Source organism: Microtus ochrogaster, chromosome 7, assembly GCF_000317375.1.
Source record: "Microtus ochrogaster isolate Prairie Vole_2 chromosome 7, MicOch1.0, whole genome shotgun sequence".
Classification (NCBI taxonomy): Eukaryota; Metazoa; Chordata; class Mammalia; order Rodentia; family Cricetidae; genus Microtus; species Microtus ochrogaster.
Genome location: NC_022014.1, coordinates 4494276 through 4511228, shown reverse-complemented (window position 1 = coordinate 4511228; position 16953 = coordinate 4494276). Strand labels below are relative to the sequence as shown.

The 16953-nt window shown below is 46.7% G+C and overlaps 5 non-coding genes across 5 annotated transcripts; all 5 read right to left on the bottom strand.

Moving 5' to 3' along the window:
- Window positions 1-3435: 3435 nt before the first annotated feature.
- Trnar-ccu lies at window positions 3436-3508 on the bottom strand. Its single transcript has one exon. It is a non-coding gene; the product is annotated as a tRNA-Arg (tRNA).
- A 3721-nt stretch (window positions 3509-7229) lies between these two features.
- On the bottom strand, window positions 7230-7301 carry Trnap-agg. Its single transcript has one exon. It is a non-coding gene; the product is annotated as a tRNA-Pro (tRNA).
- Window positions 7302-7659: 358 nt separating this feature from the next.
- On the bottom strand, window positions 7660-7732 carry Trnak-cuu. Its single transcript has one exon. It is a non-coding gene; the product is annotated as a tRNA-Lys (tRNA).
- A 2557-nt stretch (window positions 7733-10289) lies between these two features.
- Window positions 10290-10362, bottom strand: Trnak-cuu. The gene has a single exon. It is a non-coding gene; the product is annotated as a tRNA-Lys (tRNA).
- A 3961-nt stretch (window positions 10363-14323) lies between these two features.
- Window positions 14324-14396, bottom strand: Trnak-cuu. Its single transcript has one exon. It is a non-coding gene; the product is annotated as a tRNA-Lys (tRNA).
- Between the last annotated feature and the right edge of the window lie 2557 nt (window positions 14397-16953).

Sequence of the window (16953 nt, the reverse complement as noted above, 5' to 3'; positions counted from 1 at the left end):
GAATATTTGTGAGCTATTATTTATGGACAATTTACGCTGGTATAGTTTCTTGTATATTGATACATGTTTAAATTATATTTGTTATTTCTATTTACAATATTTGTACACCTATGCAAAATTATTTTGTTATATTGTATACATGCATGTTTCTGCCTCTGTTTGTTTGTTTTTTTGTTTGTTTGTTTTTGGTTTCTTGAGACAGGGTTTCTCTGTGGTTTTGGAGCCTGTCCTGGAACTAGCTCTTGTAGACCAGGCTGGTCTCGAACTCACAGAGATCCGCCTGCCTCTGCCTCCTGAGTGCTGGGATTAAAGGCGTGTGCCACCACCGCCCAGCTCTCTACCTTTGTTTAAGACATTTTGTATATTGATACAATTTTAGGATATATTTATCATATCACATTATATATTTCTACCTCTGATCAAGATATGCATTGTTTGCATTTTGAGTTCCTTGTCCTCCTTTATTGCAAGTTGTTTAAAGATTGCTTAATATTCTGATATGAAGTCTTAGTTATGCATAACTGGCCTTTGGGCAAGGAACTGCCCATGCCTCAACCACTGACAAAGTGCACAATGTCCAGACTGGACAAGTAGGATACAAGAAAAAAGACTGTCAAATCTTGCCAAGACAGGGTAAGACAGTTTTGAAAAACTCTGGAAATGGTCTGTCAGTTACTCTAGGCCTTGCCAAAGTTGGCTGCTTCAGCATTGCAAATGAGACTTTGGGTGTTGCTCAGGTAGCCAGTTGTCTCTGTCATCTCCTGCACATTTTGGAAGCTGCTTGATTGCACTTCCTGCCTACTCAAGTAATATTATCTCCCTTCTCAGGCCTTCAATGGGGTTGAAGATTAGATAGTTGTAGTTACCATCCTCTTATGATGTAGCCAAGCCATTTCTAAAACAAACTTAGACTCCTTAGGATAGAATGTTTATTAAAACATTTAGCATATGTTCCTTGCTTAATATTGTTTATGTTGATTGTAATTCTAATCTTATACTTGATATCTGTTCCTAGTGTATATAGTTTTGTATTAGGTTTGGAACTCTCTTATTTAAGCAAAAGGGGGAGGTGCTGTGGGAGTTCCTTCTGCTCCTTCATCCAATAGCCTTTAAGATACCAGCCCACAGGGCTGGAGAGATGGCTCATAGGTTAAGAGCATTGCCTGCTCTTCCAAAAGTCCTGAGTTCAATTTCCAGAAACCACATGGTGGCTCACAACCACCTGTAATGAGGTCTGGTGCCCTCTTCTGGTTTTCGGGCATACATGCAGACAGAATATTGTATACATAATAAATAAATATTTTTTAAAAAAGATAACAGCCCACATGGGTGTGGTCTCCTATACTATAAATTCAGCTGTAAAGCATGTATGTTCTCTCTCTTGCTTCCAGATCTCACTTCTGACTGCTAGACTCTGTTCCTGTTCCCCATTCATGCAGAGGACTGTTATCTAGGACAGTGATCTGTGAGTCTCCTCTAAATAAACAACCCTTTATTATTCATAATTCTGAACTAGTGTGGGATTATTTTGTGACTTCCGCCATCAAAACCCTGTCTCAAAAAAAAGCAGAGGAAGAGAGAGAACAAGGCAAACTGGAAGCAGTGGTGCAGGCTTGTTACGCCAGCTCTTAAGAGGCTGACAAAGTAGAATCAAGAGTTTGAGGCCATCCTTGGCTATGTATTAGGTTTGATGCCTGCCTGGGCAGAGAAGGGAAAGAGAGAGAGAAAGGGTAAGGGAGAAAGAGGGAGAGATACCAAGGCCATCTTGAGCTACATGGTAAGATGCTGTCTAGAACAGGTTAGAATAAGAAAATAGAGATGGGCTCCAGCTTAGAATCTACTGCTACTTTTCGCCTTCCCTTCCTCCTCCGGGTTGAGTCTTGTGGTTTAAACCCAGCAGATCACTTAACCTGAACACAAACACCCGCATCTGTTCTTCTACAGGTAATTCTCCCCACCCTGCACTGATAGCCACTCTGCATACATCAGTCCAAGGGAAGGAAAGAGGAGGGGGTCAGGAGGGGCACGTGAAGGGAAATAGAAAAAGGTGGAGCACAAGGGGAATAGAGAAAACCACACATGCCTGCTTACTCTAGGATTCAGTCAGACTCCAGCATGCTCTGAACAGCCAGCCCATTTCCCAGAATACAATGAAGTAAAATTAGGTATTAAAAAAAAACAATTACTAGATACTGATTTATGATTTCTTTAGTAATTTGTTAAAGCAGCTTGTATTCCCTATTTGCCAAGCATGACTTCACTTGCTGCCTGACACAGAATGACCTGGGAAAACAGCTGGAACTATTAGTTATCCCTTAAAAACCTGCAGACTGCCACCTACTCTCCTTAGAATCTTGCTTGCCCACTCCACCTTGTGGTTTTAGAATATAGCTGGATTTGTCATCAGAGCCTTGCAGTTTGCCCTGACTACTGCCCACCAGCGACATCTCCTCTCTTCTGCTCTCAGTGGTGTCTGAGTGCCTACTCCAGGAAGGTGCCTTCAACAACAGCTGGCCTTGTGTTCAAAGGATCTTGGGCTTTATGTTATTGGTGTACACACTAAGTCACAGACCAATAGGGACAGAATTTGCTGAACCCCAAACGATAGACTAATACCAAGACCCCTCCCATCTTTTTCCCACCTCGAAGGAACTATAAAATGTCACAGAAATAGCCATTCTGAAGCAGAGATTCAAACAGAAGATCATCCACGACTCTAGTACAGTCCTTAGTCATCCCCCTCAGCCCTGCCAATTCCTCAAGGGCCGCCTGTCAGAGGAAAACCCTCACGTCCTTTCTCCCTTTGACCTCCCTCCTCTAGTCCAAGGAAGTAAAAGTCCTCAGCCCTGCTAGGAACTAGGCATGATGAGCTTGTTTGATTAAAAATCCCTCTCATGTTTTATCATCCAAGTTGACCAGAAGAGATTAAATTGTCTTTCTGCGGTTGAATTGTGTTAATAAAACAAATTGAAGTTGCATATGATGGAGTCACTCCTGTAAGGGAGCCACTCATGGAGCTGAAACTGAAGGAGAGTTCAAAGTCAGCCTGGACAACAGAGGGGAACACTCCAAAAACGAAAGGAACAGAAAGTATTTAATTCTTCCCCTACAAATGATCCTTTTCCCTCTTTTATCCAACAGCTACACTAAAACATCTTGTAAACAGATTACTGAACATCTGAAAGTCTCCAGGCAGGGTAGACATCTCCCAAAAGCAGCTGGAACTCAGAAGCACACTTCCTGTGCTGTGGAAAGACAACACCAGACTGTTTTCCAAAACCCTACATGTTTAATCACAAGGGCACATTTCTTGAGTAAATGGCATTTTTTTTTTTTTAATCTTTTGATTATTCGCTTTTCTCTTCATTATGCTCTGCTGTGGATGATATAGCAGCTTAAAATGTTACCTGTCAAAGCAGGTAATAGGATACACATTACCCCAGGTGGGACTCGAACCCACAATCCCTGGCTTAGGAGGCCAGTGCCTTATCCATTAGGCCACTGGGGCAGGTGATGAGAACCTCCCTTGAAAATTTTTTAAAGGAACACTTCCGCGCCGGTGGTTAAACCATCGTTCGGTTACTAGCGTTTATTTACCCAGGATATCTTGCCCGAGTCACTTTAGCGTTCCAGCCCCAGCGCCCTCGCATGCCACGAGCTCCTCTGGCTGGGCACGTTCCGAATCTTGCAACCTCAGTCCACCGCTCGCCGGGCCTCGCGCCTGCACTTCCTCCCAAGGGCTGCCTGGCTCCGGACACACCGCATTAACTTTAGGGTAAAGACTTGGGAAACACTAGGAAAAATAGGGGTCCCTAGCTGGCTCTGTCGGTGAAGTCCTGGACCCTCGAAAATCCCTCGCGTGTGTTCTTCCCTGGCCTCTCACTGAACCGCACTGCAGAGAGAGACGCCGGGAACAGACCCAGACCGAAACAGAGGAACCCACCCACCTGACCCTACAAGGCTCGATCGCAGAAGTCAGAGCCTTCGCGTCCTCACGCCTGCAGCCACTGCAGCCCAGGGACTGGACGCGACCTTCGGAGCTTGGACACCGTCCAGGGTCCAGAAGATTCGGCCCTGAGCCTATCGCTGTGCAGACACCGGTGCACCGGGAGTATCGGGGTGCCAGACAAAACAGAGCGGCCTGAAGCTACTTCCTTGGCGGAGTTGTCAGGAAACTCTCTCTTCGTTCACGGTAACTGGCAATTTGCCTAGTGGTAAAAAATCGGCAGAATCGGAAGCTGTTCCGATCCATCTCCACGCTGCCGTCCAGCTCCCGGAACCTTAGAGGGACACCTTTCTCCTCCTCGCCCCGTCAGCGTCCTCTACTCTGGAATCCGCCTTGCGGTTTCGAACCGCGGTACTGGGAGACCGAGGTTCATCCGGGACTGCAGAGGCGGGCGCTGCCTGCGGTTCTTGGAATAGGTTTCCCGTCCGAAGCGTGAGGTGAACTTCGCTAGCTTAAAAAAAATCCTTTGCATTTTTACGGAAATGCAAGAGAAAAAGGAAGATCCAACTAAGACCCATAAAACTGAGGTCCTAGCTAGTTCCAGCGCGGGTCTGTGCCTCGGAGACCTTAAAGATGCTAGGAGACCAGAGGACGCGAGGAGGGCACAGACCTCGGACTCTTCAGGTCGAGCTGGGTCCTGAGAACAGACTTCTGATAACTAAAGTCCGGTGATCTGGTACCAGATTTAACCTTAAAGGCTACTGACAAACTTCAAACTGACATGTATTAGCAGGCCAGATGTCTTGTAGATTGTACCACAACCCTGATTAATAGTGTTTTGTAGTCCAGGCTGCCTCAGACTCAATGTACAGCTGAGGATGACCTTGAACTTCCGAACCTCCTTCCTCCACTTCCCAAACTCTGGGATTACAGGCGCGGTACGTGCCGCCGTACAGAGCTTCTAAGTGTTTTCTTCTTTTTTTGGGGGGGGGGGGACATACTTTTTTAAATTTATTTATTTATTAAAGATTTCTGTCTCTTCCCCGCCGCCGCCTCCCATTTCCCTCCCCCTCCCCCAATCAAGTTCCCCTCCCTCGAGAGCCCAAAGAGCAATCAGGGTTCCCTGACCTGTGGGAAGTCCAAGGACCGCCCACCTCCATCCAGGTCTAGTAAGGTGAGCACCCAAACTGCCTAGGCTCCCACAAAGCCAGTGCGTGCAGTAGGATCAAAACCCCATTGCCATTGTTCTTGAGTTCTCAGTAGTCCTCATTGTCCGCTATGTTCAGCGAGTCCGGTTTATCCCATGCTTTTTCAGACCCAGGCCAGCTGGCCTTGGTGAGTTCCCGATAGAACTCCCCACTGTCTCAGTGTGTGGGTGCACCCCTCGCGGTCCTGAGTTCCTTGCTCGTGCTCTCTCTCCTTCTGCTCCTGATTTGGACCTTGAGATTTCTGTCCAGTGCTCCAATGTGGGTCTCTGTCTCTGTCTCTTTTCATCGCCTGATGAAGGTTAATATTCAGGAGGATGCCTATATGTTTTTCTTTGGGTTCTCCTTCTTATTTAGCTTCTCTAGGATCACGAATTATAGGCTCAATGTCCTTTATTTATGGCTAGAAACCAAATATGAGTGAGTACATCCATGTTCCTCTTTTTTGGGTCTGGCTTACCTCACTCAGGATAGTGTTTTCTATTTCCATTCATTTGCATGCAAAATTCAAGAAGTCCTTGTTTTTTACTGCTAAGTAGTACTCTAATATGTATATATTCCATACTTTCTTCATCCATTCTTCTGTTGAAGGGCATCTAGGTTGTTTCCAGGTTCTGACTATTACAAACAATGCTGCTATGAACATAGTTGAGCATATACTTTTGTTGTATGATAGGGCTTCTCTTGGGTATATTCCCAAGAGTGGTATTGCTGGGTCCAGGGGTAGGTTGATCCCGAATTTCCTGAGAAACCGCCACACTGCTTTCCAAAGTGGTTGCACAAGTTTGCATTCCCACCAGCAATGGATGAGTGTACCCATTTCTCCACAACCTCTCCAGAAAGGCTATCATTGGTGTTTTCTAAGTGTTTTCTTATCAGCAGAGCTGTACTAAATTCTTTGGCAAAAGCGCTACACAAACTCTGGGACTAGTTGGCAGATCCATGGTAGCGTGATAAATCAACCCGGACCTTGCTGAGCTATGTTTTCGAATGCCTGAACGGCATTTGCACATTCTTCTCACACGTTTGTTAGACTTGTTCGTAGTAACACGATCATCTCTGGCCCTGATGGGAAAGGTTCCCTCTTTTTCTCTTCTCCAGGCTGCGTGCAGGAGATTTAACCAGAGACGAAGGCGTGCTAGACAGGGTGTGGTCACTTATCACTCCTTGAAGGGTTTTGAAGAGTGCAGTGATAGTAAACCAGGAAATGTAGCTTTTTTTCTCCACAACCCCTGGAGCGATATATAAGGTTCTCAACATCTTAGGCCACCTTCTCTCCCAAACAGCAACCAGCGGGGTGGAGCAGGCGGGGTGTTTTCCTATGCGTTCTCACCTGTCCAGCACAAATTCAAGGGGTCCCAGCCACCTGCTCCAGTTCTCCCAGCATCCCCAGGGTCCCAGAGAGATTGATTGGCAAATGCCTTGTAAGGAACTATTAGTTTGAGGCTCCATGCACCTTCCCAGGGTTCCCGGGGTCATTTACATTTGGCTAAAAATTCCTTTAGTGTCGTGAAAGTTCTCTGCTGTGGTTGGTTGGAACTTGAGGGGGGAGAGGGGAGAAGGGTTTCACTACTTAGCTCAGGCTGTCCTGTAACTCAGTCTCCTGCCCCAGCCACCCTAGTACTGGAATCTGGCATGCACCATCCTACTCACTTTCAAGGCTGTTTAGTTTTTTGGCTTTGTTGTTTTGGTTTTTGACACCACACCTGGATTGATTTTTTTAATCCAGCATTTTTCATTATTTTTATACATCAGGTTAGTTTGAATAATCCCAGCCATTCTCATTGATGGAAATTTTGAATTATGAGCTGATGCTATGGCTCAGATGATTGCTTGCTTGCTTGCTCTGGGCTCCAACCTGAGCACCAGATTAATTCATAAGCCTATAGTTTCCAGCAAATGAGAAGTGGAGACAGGAAGGTCAGAAACGCAGAGTTCAGGACAAACCTGAGCTACAGGAGACCCTGCCTCAAACAGAAAACAAACAAGCAAGAACCGCCTTGAGAGACTTCTATTTGTTTAGGACGTCCTTCTATTTAGCCAAGGTTGACTTTCAATACAGGCCAAAATGGTTATTAGGGCTCGTCCGGGATTTGAACCCGGGACCTCTCGCACCCTAAGCGAGAATCATACCCCTAGACCAACGAGCCTTGAAACTTAAGGACATCTGCTTCTTTTAAGGATGGTGACAAATTCCTGTGGTTGGCTTGCACAGACCTAAAAAGTTTCAGATCCATCTGGAAAGGGTAAATTTAAAAGCAGGAGAAACTGCCCAGTGCCCGACTCCATCCAGAACGTCAAAAATGGAAAACACTCCGTGACACCCACATTCACTCTAATCCATGGCGTCTCCTGCCGGCTCGAAGTAGAGAAGACCCACAAAAGATCGCTCACTACTCCAAGTCTGAGTTTTTCTCCGTCCTGTGGTTGAGAGAATATTTGGGAAGGATGCGGAACATCTGCAGTAAGGTCCTTTGTTGCGGATAAATCCAAACTAAAATACCAACACGCCCAACGTGGGGCTCGAACCCACGACCCTGAGATTAAGAGTCTCATGCTCTACCGACTGAGCTAGCCGGGCGTCTTAAAGGCACCTACTGAATAGACAAATTAGTAAGGGTAGCCTGAGGATACTGGAACTTAAGTCTGTGTCAGAAACTAAAACCATTCTTGAAATTCCCCCCACAAAGATGCTCGGATCAGACACCCCGTCTGCTCCCTCCCTCAGGCCAAGAACGCCTTTGCCCGTGGAGGTGAACCCCAGGGCTGGGAAGTGCAGCCCAATTCTCCAACACACAGCTCTCCCCAGGATAAAACTATTGCCCAGCAGGGTTACGGGCTGACCTGCAGGCTGACCTGCCAGCTCCCTTCTTCTCCCCGACCTGAGGGTCTCACATCTTTGTCTCCTGGTGGCGCCTCCTCAACAAAAACAAGCTTTCTTCAACCAGTCCCGCACCTAATCGCGTTGGTCTCACACCTCACGAAAACATCTACATAGCCAGACGTGGGGGACAAAACCCGACAGGTCTGGCGGTGGAGGAGCGCATCGGAACCTAAGACCGCATTTGTGTCGAGCTGAGTCGCTTCTACGCCTGCCCCGACGTGGGCTTCTCTGCTTTTCCCATCCCGTTTCCCCGGAACTAAACCTAAATGGGAGAGGGATCGCTTTCGGTAGGGCGGGAACCCTGGAGTTAGGAGACTTACCTTCTCGGGTCTTCCGCTTAGTCTAAGGACCACACAGCCTGGGAGCTGGCTGGTACAGGGTAGCCCTAAGGAGACACGAGTCGGTAAACTACATTCCAACTGCGACTGGGAGAGTGGGTGAGCAGAGCCCACAGTGGAGTCACAGGTGAGGCTCCAGTGTGGCTAAACACACTGACTCCAGCCAGCCTAAGCGTCCCCAGTACCTGGATTGCATGCCCAGGGACCTAATCCAGTGACCCTTGGACAACGAGTTCATCCTGCTTTAACTAGAACCGGTTCGACACACGGGACCTTACGCTAGGCAAGGGCTCATCTACTTTTTAAGTTTCAATTGTGTGTTTTCAAATGTAGAAGCATTTGCTCCTTTTCTTCAAGCTAAAAGATGGAAGAACTCTTCTGCTTCAAAGATATTCCCATTATTTTCCTTTTTAAAATATAGTGAGCGCAGTTGTGTTATGATTGTCTGATGACTTCGACATCTAAAATCTTTGTAATTTTCTTTCTTTTTTTAATTTATTTATTATGTATACAATATTCTGTCTGTGTGTCTGCAGACCAGAAGAGGGCACCAGACCTAATTACAGATGGTTGTGAGCCACCATGTGGTTGCTGGGTATTGAACTCAGGACCTTTGGAAGAACAGGCGATGCTCTTAACCACTGAGCCATCTCTCCAGCCTTGTAATTTTCTTTCTTACGCTTATTGCTTATATCGAGTGACCATATTGTATCGTGTTTCTTTGATAGTTTTTAAGGTGAACTGTCCTTTCTCTGTCTAGGGGTATATCTGTAAAATATAACAGAAATGTGTAATTTTCCACCCAAAATTGGTTGCTTGCTTCTGCCTTGCACAGAAGACCTAACAAGCCTGTGTCTCTCTCTAACTAAATCCGCGTCACCGCGCCCACACTCGCCCGCGTTGTTACTTAAAATACAAATTCTCATTGTTCACGATCCTGACTCATAGTAAAATTTCAAATCCTTCTTCATCCCAAACAAAAATGAAGAGCCCTTGCCAAGAAACAGAAGACAGTAGTTGTCAACCTATAGATAGCGACCCTTTCTCAGCCGCAGCCTAAGACCATAGGAAATACAGATGTTCACATTACAATTCATAACAGCAGCAAAATTACACCTATGAAGTAGCAACGAAAACAATTTTACATTGGAGGTCACCACAACACTAAGAACTGTATTAAAGTGTCGCAGCATTAGCAAGGTTGAGAGCCACTGCTCTCGAATGGGGGGAACCCAGATCTGTAGGTCCTGGGTGAAACTCAGGACCCGAATTTGGCAGCTGCAGAGAGCATGAAGCCTTTTTTTAAATTGCTTTCCTATGACCGAGTAGTGTAGGATGCGCTGGGTTCAATCCCTACTTTTAAAGGGGGGGGGGGAAGTTTGTTAAAATGTACCGCGCTGGGTTTCAGGGTTAAGTTTCGCTCTGGGAACCACATCTGGTGATGAGAAGGAGAGAATATGATAATGGGGAGAGGAGGCTCATCCGGGATCTAGAATTCTCTATTGATGGGACTCACTCCTAGACAAGCCAGTCACCTACACATTGTGGTCCTACTCCATCGTGGTCCTAGAACCCTGGGGCTGGGACCCACAGATCAGGCTGCAAAGAGACTCGGATTTCCCGGCCCCTGTGGAGTGCCCAAAGTAAGGGCCGCAATCCGAGTGCCCCAATTCTATGCAACCCCACTGTCTTCACCTCCGCTCACTGTCCTGAGTGCTGATCCTCTAGCCGAGCGCAGCCCGTCCCGCACCGCAGAGCTTGACAAGGGTCAGCGAAACTGAGTAAAAAGTCTGCAATCCGGTATGGAGAGAGGTAGAAACCGGATAAAGTATAATACAACGTCGTTGAGGGGCTTGGAAAACAGCACCCACTCTCAAGGCTCGGTGTCTCAAGAATTCAAACTAAAAAGAGTAGACCGCCCAACGTGGGGCTCGAACCCACGACCCTGAGATTAAGAGTCTCATGCTCTACCGACTGAGCTAGCCGGGCGTCCGGCAATACTGGTTTTTGAGCATCATGATTACCAAGGTTGACTTGAACATACTGGAAACTGCGAAAAATAAGGTCAAAAGTCCTGGTCCTACACGGAGTCTCCCACACTAACTCACCTCAGATGCCCGGGTTCCTCCCAGGCCGGGGCGCCAAGGTTGCGGCACCGGGAGGACAGAGGGCCGGAGAAGCCCTTCTTGGGGTAAAACTATGGAGGACGCGGTAGAGAGCTAAGCGTCCATCATTTCGCCCAGGCCAGACGGGACTTCCCTTCCATCTGTGCTCGACCGGCCTCCCTCCAATTCCTGCCTTTTAACCTGAAAAAATAAGGTCCCAGAACCAGAACCAGACCCCACACAAATATCTACGCAGGCAGAAGGGCTAAACCCCACACAACGGGCCCTGGAGGAATGCAGCGGAACAGTGACCTAGATCTGGTTGCCTCTGGTCCGTGGGTTGGGCTCCAACTTGGGCTCTCTATGAGTCATCAGAGTCTACTTTGGCGTGCCAGTTGAGGTTCCAAAAAGGTCAGAAATACTTATCCGACACAGTCCAAGTGTTCTCAATGCCTGAATCATATCCATGTGCCCAACTCCAATGACCCTGGAAACGGCTACCTGGGTAGAACTACGTCCTTAACTGCGGGCGCGCGCACGCTGACCCCACACCCAGCTAAACAACTCAGACACCGCTAGGCAAATACTCAACGTTTGAGCTACCTTCCACATCATTTAAAATTTAAATCATTGTATTTTTTTTTTAAAGCCAAGGTGAATTGCCATTTTCTTGGTATATTTCTTTGTATAGAGAAGTCTGCGAAATATCGTAGAAGCCGTGCGCTTTTGTCAAGGACAGAAGGGCATAGTAAGTTATAGGGAGATCGACCCCACCCCCCATCCCCCGGAATCGGTGCAGGACACACTCAGACACCAAATTCTTAGCACAAAGGAGATTTATTATCCCGGAGTGACAAGCAGGAGGAACCGAGTCGGGGCAGGCTGCAAGGTCAATCAGTAACCAGTAGCTGCAAGCAAGGTTGTTTCTTTTTGGTTTTGGTCGGAGTGGGTTTTAAGGAGAAAAGGGGGAATCTGTGCTAGGGTGAGTTGGTAAATCCTGATTGGATATGTTAGCAAATAATGAATTTTGATTGATGGACCTTGGTGTTTTGTCTCAGGAATGAGTCAGTGGACAATTGGATCTTGGGGGCTCGATTTGGGAATATAATTCTAACGGTTCCAGCAAAGGAGAGAGAGGGTAAAAGGCAAAATCCATCGGCGCCACGCTCGCCACGCTCAGGCCTTCTAGAGCCATTCATAAGCCATGAGTCACTCTAACCAACCCTGCGTCCATCCCCACCCCCCATTGGTCCTCAGATCCACTAATGTATTTCACTCGGGATATTTGGCTTGTGACAAGTTCTCAATCCCTCTATCCCAAACAAAAACAAATATCAGGCCTACCGATAGCATGGAGTGGGGAAAACCCAAAACTGAGGGTTCTGAACCACTGGGGGAGACAAAGATACTGCTTGTTTGCTTGCTTGCTTGCTTGCTTGTGCTCATTCAAGCAAGATTTCAATTCTCTATCTGTCTGTCTATCTATCTATCTATCTATCTATCTAATCTACCTATCTCATCCAGCAGCCATAAGAATCAGCTCTCTCTTACCAAAAGCAATCTACAGATTCAATGCAATGTCCATCAAAATTCTTCATAGACCTCGAAAGAACAGTACTCAACTTCGTATGGAAAAGCAAAAAACCCAGGATAGCCAAAACAATCCTGTACAATAAAAGAAACTTCTGGAGGCATCACAATCCCTGACTTCAAACTCTACTACAAAGCTACGGTATTGAAAACAGCCTGGTATTGGCGTAAGAACAGACAGGAGGGCCAATGGAACCAATAGAAGACCCAGATATCATCCACACATCTTTGAACACCTGATCTTTGATAAAGAAGCAAAAAGTATCAAATGGGGAAAAAAGCATATTTAACAAGTGGCGCTGGCATAAATGGATATCAACATGTAGAAGAATGAAAATAGACCCATATCTATCACCATGCACAAAACTCAAGTCCAAATGGATCAAAGACCTCAACATAAAGCCAGCCACACTGAACCTCATAGAAGAGAAAGTAGGAAGTACACTTGAATGCATTGGCACAGGGAACCACTTCCTAAATATAACCCCAGCAGCACAGACACTGAGAGAAACAATTAATAAATGAGACCTGCTGAAACTGAAAAGCTTCTGTAAAGCAAAGGAAAGGACATGGTCAACAAGACAAAACAACAGCCTACAGAATGGGAAAAGATCTTCACTAACCCCACATCAGACAGAGGTCTGATCTCCAAAATATACAAAGAACTCAAGAAATTGGACACCAAAAAAAAAATCACATAATCCAATAAAAAAAAATGGAAGCCAGGCGGTGGTGGCGCATGCCTTTAATCACAGCACTCGGGAGGCAGAGGCAGGCAGATCTCTGTGAGTTCGAGACCAGCCTGGTCTACAAGAGCTAGTTCCAGGACAGGCTCCAAAACCACAGAGAAACCCTGTCTCGAAAAACCAAAAAAAAAAAAAAAAATGGAGTACAGACCTAAACAGAGAACTCTCAACAGAGGAATCTAAAATGGCTGAAAGACACTTAAGGAAATGTTCAACATCCTAAGTCATCAGAGAAATGCAAATCAAAACAACTCTGAGATTCCATCTTATACCTGTAAGAATAGCCAAGATCAAAAACACTGATGACAACTTATGCTGGAGAGGTTGTGGGGAAAAGAGAACACTCCTGCATTGCTGGTGGGAATGCAAGCTGGTACAGCCCCTTTGGATGTCAGTGTGGCGATTTCTCAGAAAATTAGGAAACAACCTTCCTCAAGACTCAGTAATACCATTTTTGGGTATATATCCAAAGGATACTCAATTGTGCCACAAGGACATGTGCTCAACTATGTTCCTAGCAGCTTTGTTTGTCATAGCCAGAACCTGGAAACAACCTAAATGCCCCTTGATCAAAGAATGGATAAGGAAAATGTGGTTCATTTACACAATGGAGTACTACACAGCAGAAGAAAAAATAACGACATCTTGAATTTTGCAGGAAAATGGATGGAACTAGAAAACATCATTTTGAGTGAGGTAACCCAGACACAGAAAGACAATTATCACATGTATTCACTCATAGGTGGTTTTTAAACATAAAGCAAAGAAAACCATCCTACAAATCACAATCCCAGAGAACCTAGACAACAATGCGGACACTAAGAGAGACTTACATAGATCTAATCTACATGGGAAGTAAAAAAAGACAAGATCTCTTGAGTAAATTGGGAGAACAGGGACCTTGGGGGGAGGATTGAAGAGGAGGGGAGAGGAAGGGAGAGGAGCAGAGAAAAATGTAAAGCTCAATAAAAATCCATTAAAAAAGAAAAATCAAAATAAATAATAATTTAAAAAAAGAATCAGCTCTCAGAACTCCTGTAGCTGGTAAATTCAAATCCTATTTCTCTTGCTCACAGTCAGGACCAAGACCTGCCTTTACCTTCACCTCTCTGCCTAATGTAGGACTCGGCTTCCTGTGCAGCGCTTTGTTGATTACACCAGACCCTGATATCTGAGAGGGCCAAAAGTCACCTGACTACTAGAAGATAGGGAACTCCTGAGGTAAGGGAGTACCAATGAATGAGAGTGGGGAGCTTCCATCCAACAAGGGTGAGAGTTTGTTTTTTTTTTTAAAGATTTATTTATTATGTATACAACCATATGCCTCATACCCACACACCAGAGGAGGACGCCAGATCTCTTTTTAGATGGTTTGGAGCCACCATGTGGTTGCTGGGAATTGAACTCAGGACCTCTGGAAAAGCAGCCAGTGCTCTTAACCTCTGAGCCATCTCTTCAGCCCAGTGTGAGAGTTTATATGCTCCGCATTTTAAGACAAAAACATCTAGTCGCCCAACGTGGGGCTCGAACCCACGACCCTGAGATTAAGAGTCTCATGCTCTACCGACTGAGCTAGCCGGGCAACACGCAAGAACATCTGTCTCTTCGATATAAGGTTTTACTAACAGTGAATTGACGGTATTAGAGACTGGCTAAAGAAATAAACCCATTTCAGAGATTAGGGGAAACTTCTAAAGTAGTTGAGAATTTCCACTCGAGCCCCGAGTGCCAAAAAGAACGCAGGAAAGCAAAGGGAGGACCCTGAAGCCAGGGCTACTTCCTGCGGCCCTCCCTGGGAACAAAACCGTTGTCTGAATGTTAGAGAGAGGAATGTGGCTGAACGCCCGCTGGTTCTCCTTCCCCTATTCCCAACTGCACCTCACTCCCTTCCCCTAACCCCCGTCTGGGGGCGTTGGAGCCCGCTTTCTAGTCCCTGCCCTCTAACCACTGAAGTAAGAGTCCCCAGAGCCGGAGCCTTGGGGCACACTTGTTCAATTCACACACCAGAGAAACGTACTGCTAACACGCGCAGCCTCTGCTGGCGCTGGAGGAGCGAGACCCAACCTGGGTACGCAGCTGCTCTAGGTCTTTGCGCATCTGGTCAGAAAACAGGCAACCAGTGGCTGCTTAATAAACTGTATGTTTCACTAGACAGACGTCTCTGCTTTCCTCCGTGTCCCCCAAATTGAACCTAATCTAAACGTAGGCGGTGTCTCGTGTCTCTGGAACCCTGACTGTCGTCAAGAGCCTTAAGCCTCTCAGGACTTAGCCCAGGTGGCACAAAGTCTGGGAGCTGGCATAGGGTGGCCATGGGGGTGGGGGTGGGGAGACAGTCAGCTGACTCCAGCTAGTGCTCAGGATGTGGGGCAGTAGGGTTTAGCTTGGTATCCCAGCCGAGGTTCCAACAAGGCTAAGGGTACCGATCTGAGCCAACAGAACGGCTCCCCCAGAGTCCTGTCCACACCCACCCTCTGGGCTTCACTCTTCCTCGGTCCTTTTCAGAAGAAGCCCCGGAGTCTGGTTTTACCCAAGCCCCAGGAAGGAGACCTACCACACAGCACTGCTGCACCCAGAGTACCAGAAGCTGAGGTGGCGCGCCGTCTGCAGAACACAGCACTGATGGAGGAGCGGGTCTGTCTTGAGTCGTCTCCCTATCTCCGAGTCCTGTTTCCACTCTCAGGGTTGGGCTGAGTTTCCTCACCATGTCATTGCAAGCATCCTTAACCGCGGAAGAAAAGTCAAGCATAGGAAGGCTGGCTCTTTGTCATCACCCCCACGCACAGGGGTTCAAGTCCGACATTACACAGACTCGACAAGTCTCCACCACCTCAGCTTCGTCTACTTCTAAAGCTTCCATCGCTGTGTGCTTTTCTATGTAGAAGTGCTCGCTCTTTTGTTTTTCCTATCTCTAAGACTCAAAAAAAAAAAAAAAAAAAAAAAGATCTTTCGATTTCAACGATACTTTCATCATTGTCCTTCTTTAGACACAGTAAACTTAGCAGTTGCTCATAGGACTTGTTTTAAAAGGTAAATTGCCAAGTTTCTTTTTAAAAAAATATTTCACATTTATTTGTGTATGTGTTCATGGGGTGTGCATGTATGTGTTCATGGTCACACGCAGGAGCAAGTCAGAGGACAACTTGCGGGAGTCAGTTCTCTCCTTCAGCCACGTGGGTTCTGGGATCAAGGCCAGGTCTTCCAGCTTGGCAGTGGGCATCTTTACCTCCTCTCTCTCTCTCTCTCTGTCTCTGTCTCTGTCTCTCTCTCTCTCTCTCTCTGCCTATCTCTCTCTCTGATTTGGATGACTTATTTTTAGTGTAAGGGTGTTTCACTTGTGTATAGTGCCCACAGATAGGTTATTGGATCCCCTGGAACTTGAGTTAAAATAGTTGTGAGCTGTCATGCGGGGTGTGGGTGCTTGGAATTGAACGAGGGTCCTCGGCAAGAGCAGGCAGGGCTCTTAATTGCTGAACCATCTCTCTATCCCCTTTTTGTTTATGTGTATGTGTGAGGCCGAGTTTATGTTCATCCTATGCAGACGAGATGAGGGGATCTGATCCTGCAGAGCTGGGATTGCTGCAGCTGTGAGCCACCTGTGGGCACTGAGAACTGGAGCTAGGTCCTCTGCAAGGGCAGTAAATGCTCCTAGCTGCTGAGCCATCTCTCCAGTGCAAGCTGTAGAGTCGGGAGCATAGGCCCCAGCCCCTCGCATCTATCCCAGCCCCCAGGCCTGAGAGTTATATTGGTCTGGACTCCAAATCCCAACAGGCCAGGTTCTGAAGGGGCGGGGGAGGGGCGGTGAGGGGGTTCAGGACCATTCCCACAGAGTATTTAAATGAACTCCCAAAAGAGGAACACGTGGTCTCTTTTCCTTCCTCCCGGTGGCGCGGGCCTCCCGGTTCCCCCTCGGGGCCACCGGAGGAAACAGAACTCCCATTAAACCTGGATATTTCTTAATTTGGCTTGTTTTGATTTGGCTTGATTGAGAATTTGTGTCGGCAGAGTGCTCGCATTAGGAAATATTCCTAACACAAGCCCCACCTCTATTTTCTTTCTTTTCTTTTCTTTTTTTTTTTTGGTTTTTCGAGACAGGGTTTCGCTGTGGCTTTGGAGCCTGTCCTGGAACTAGCTCTGTAGAC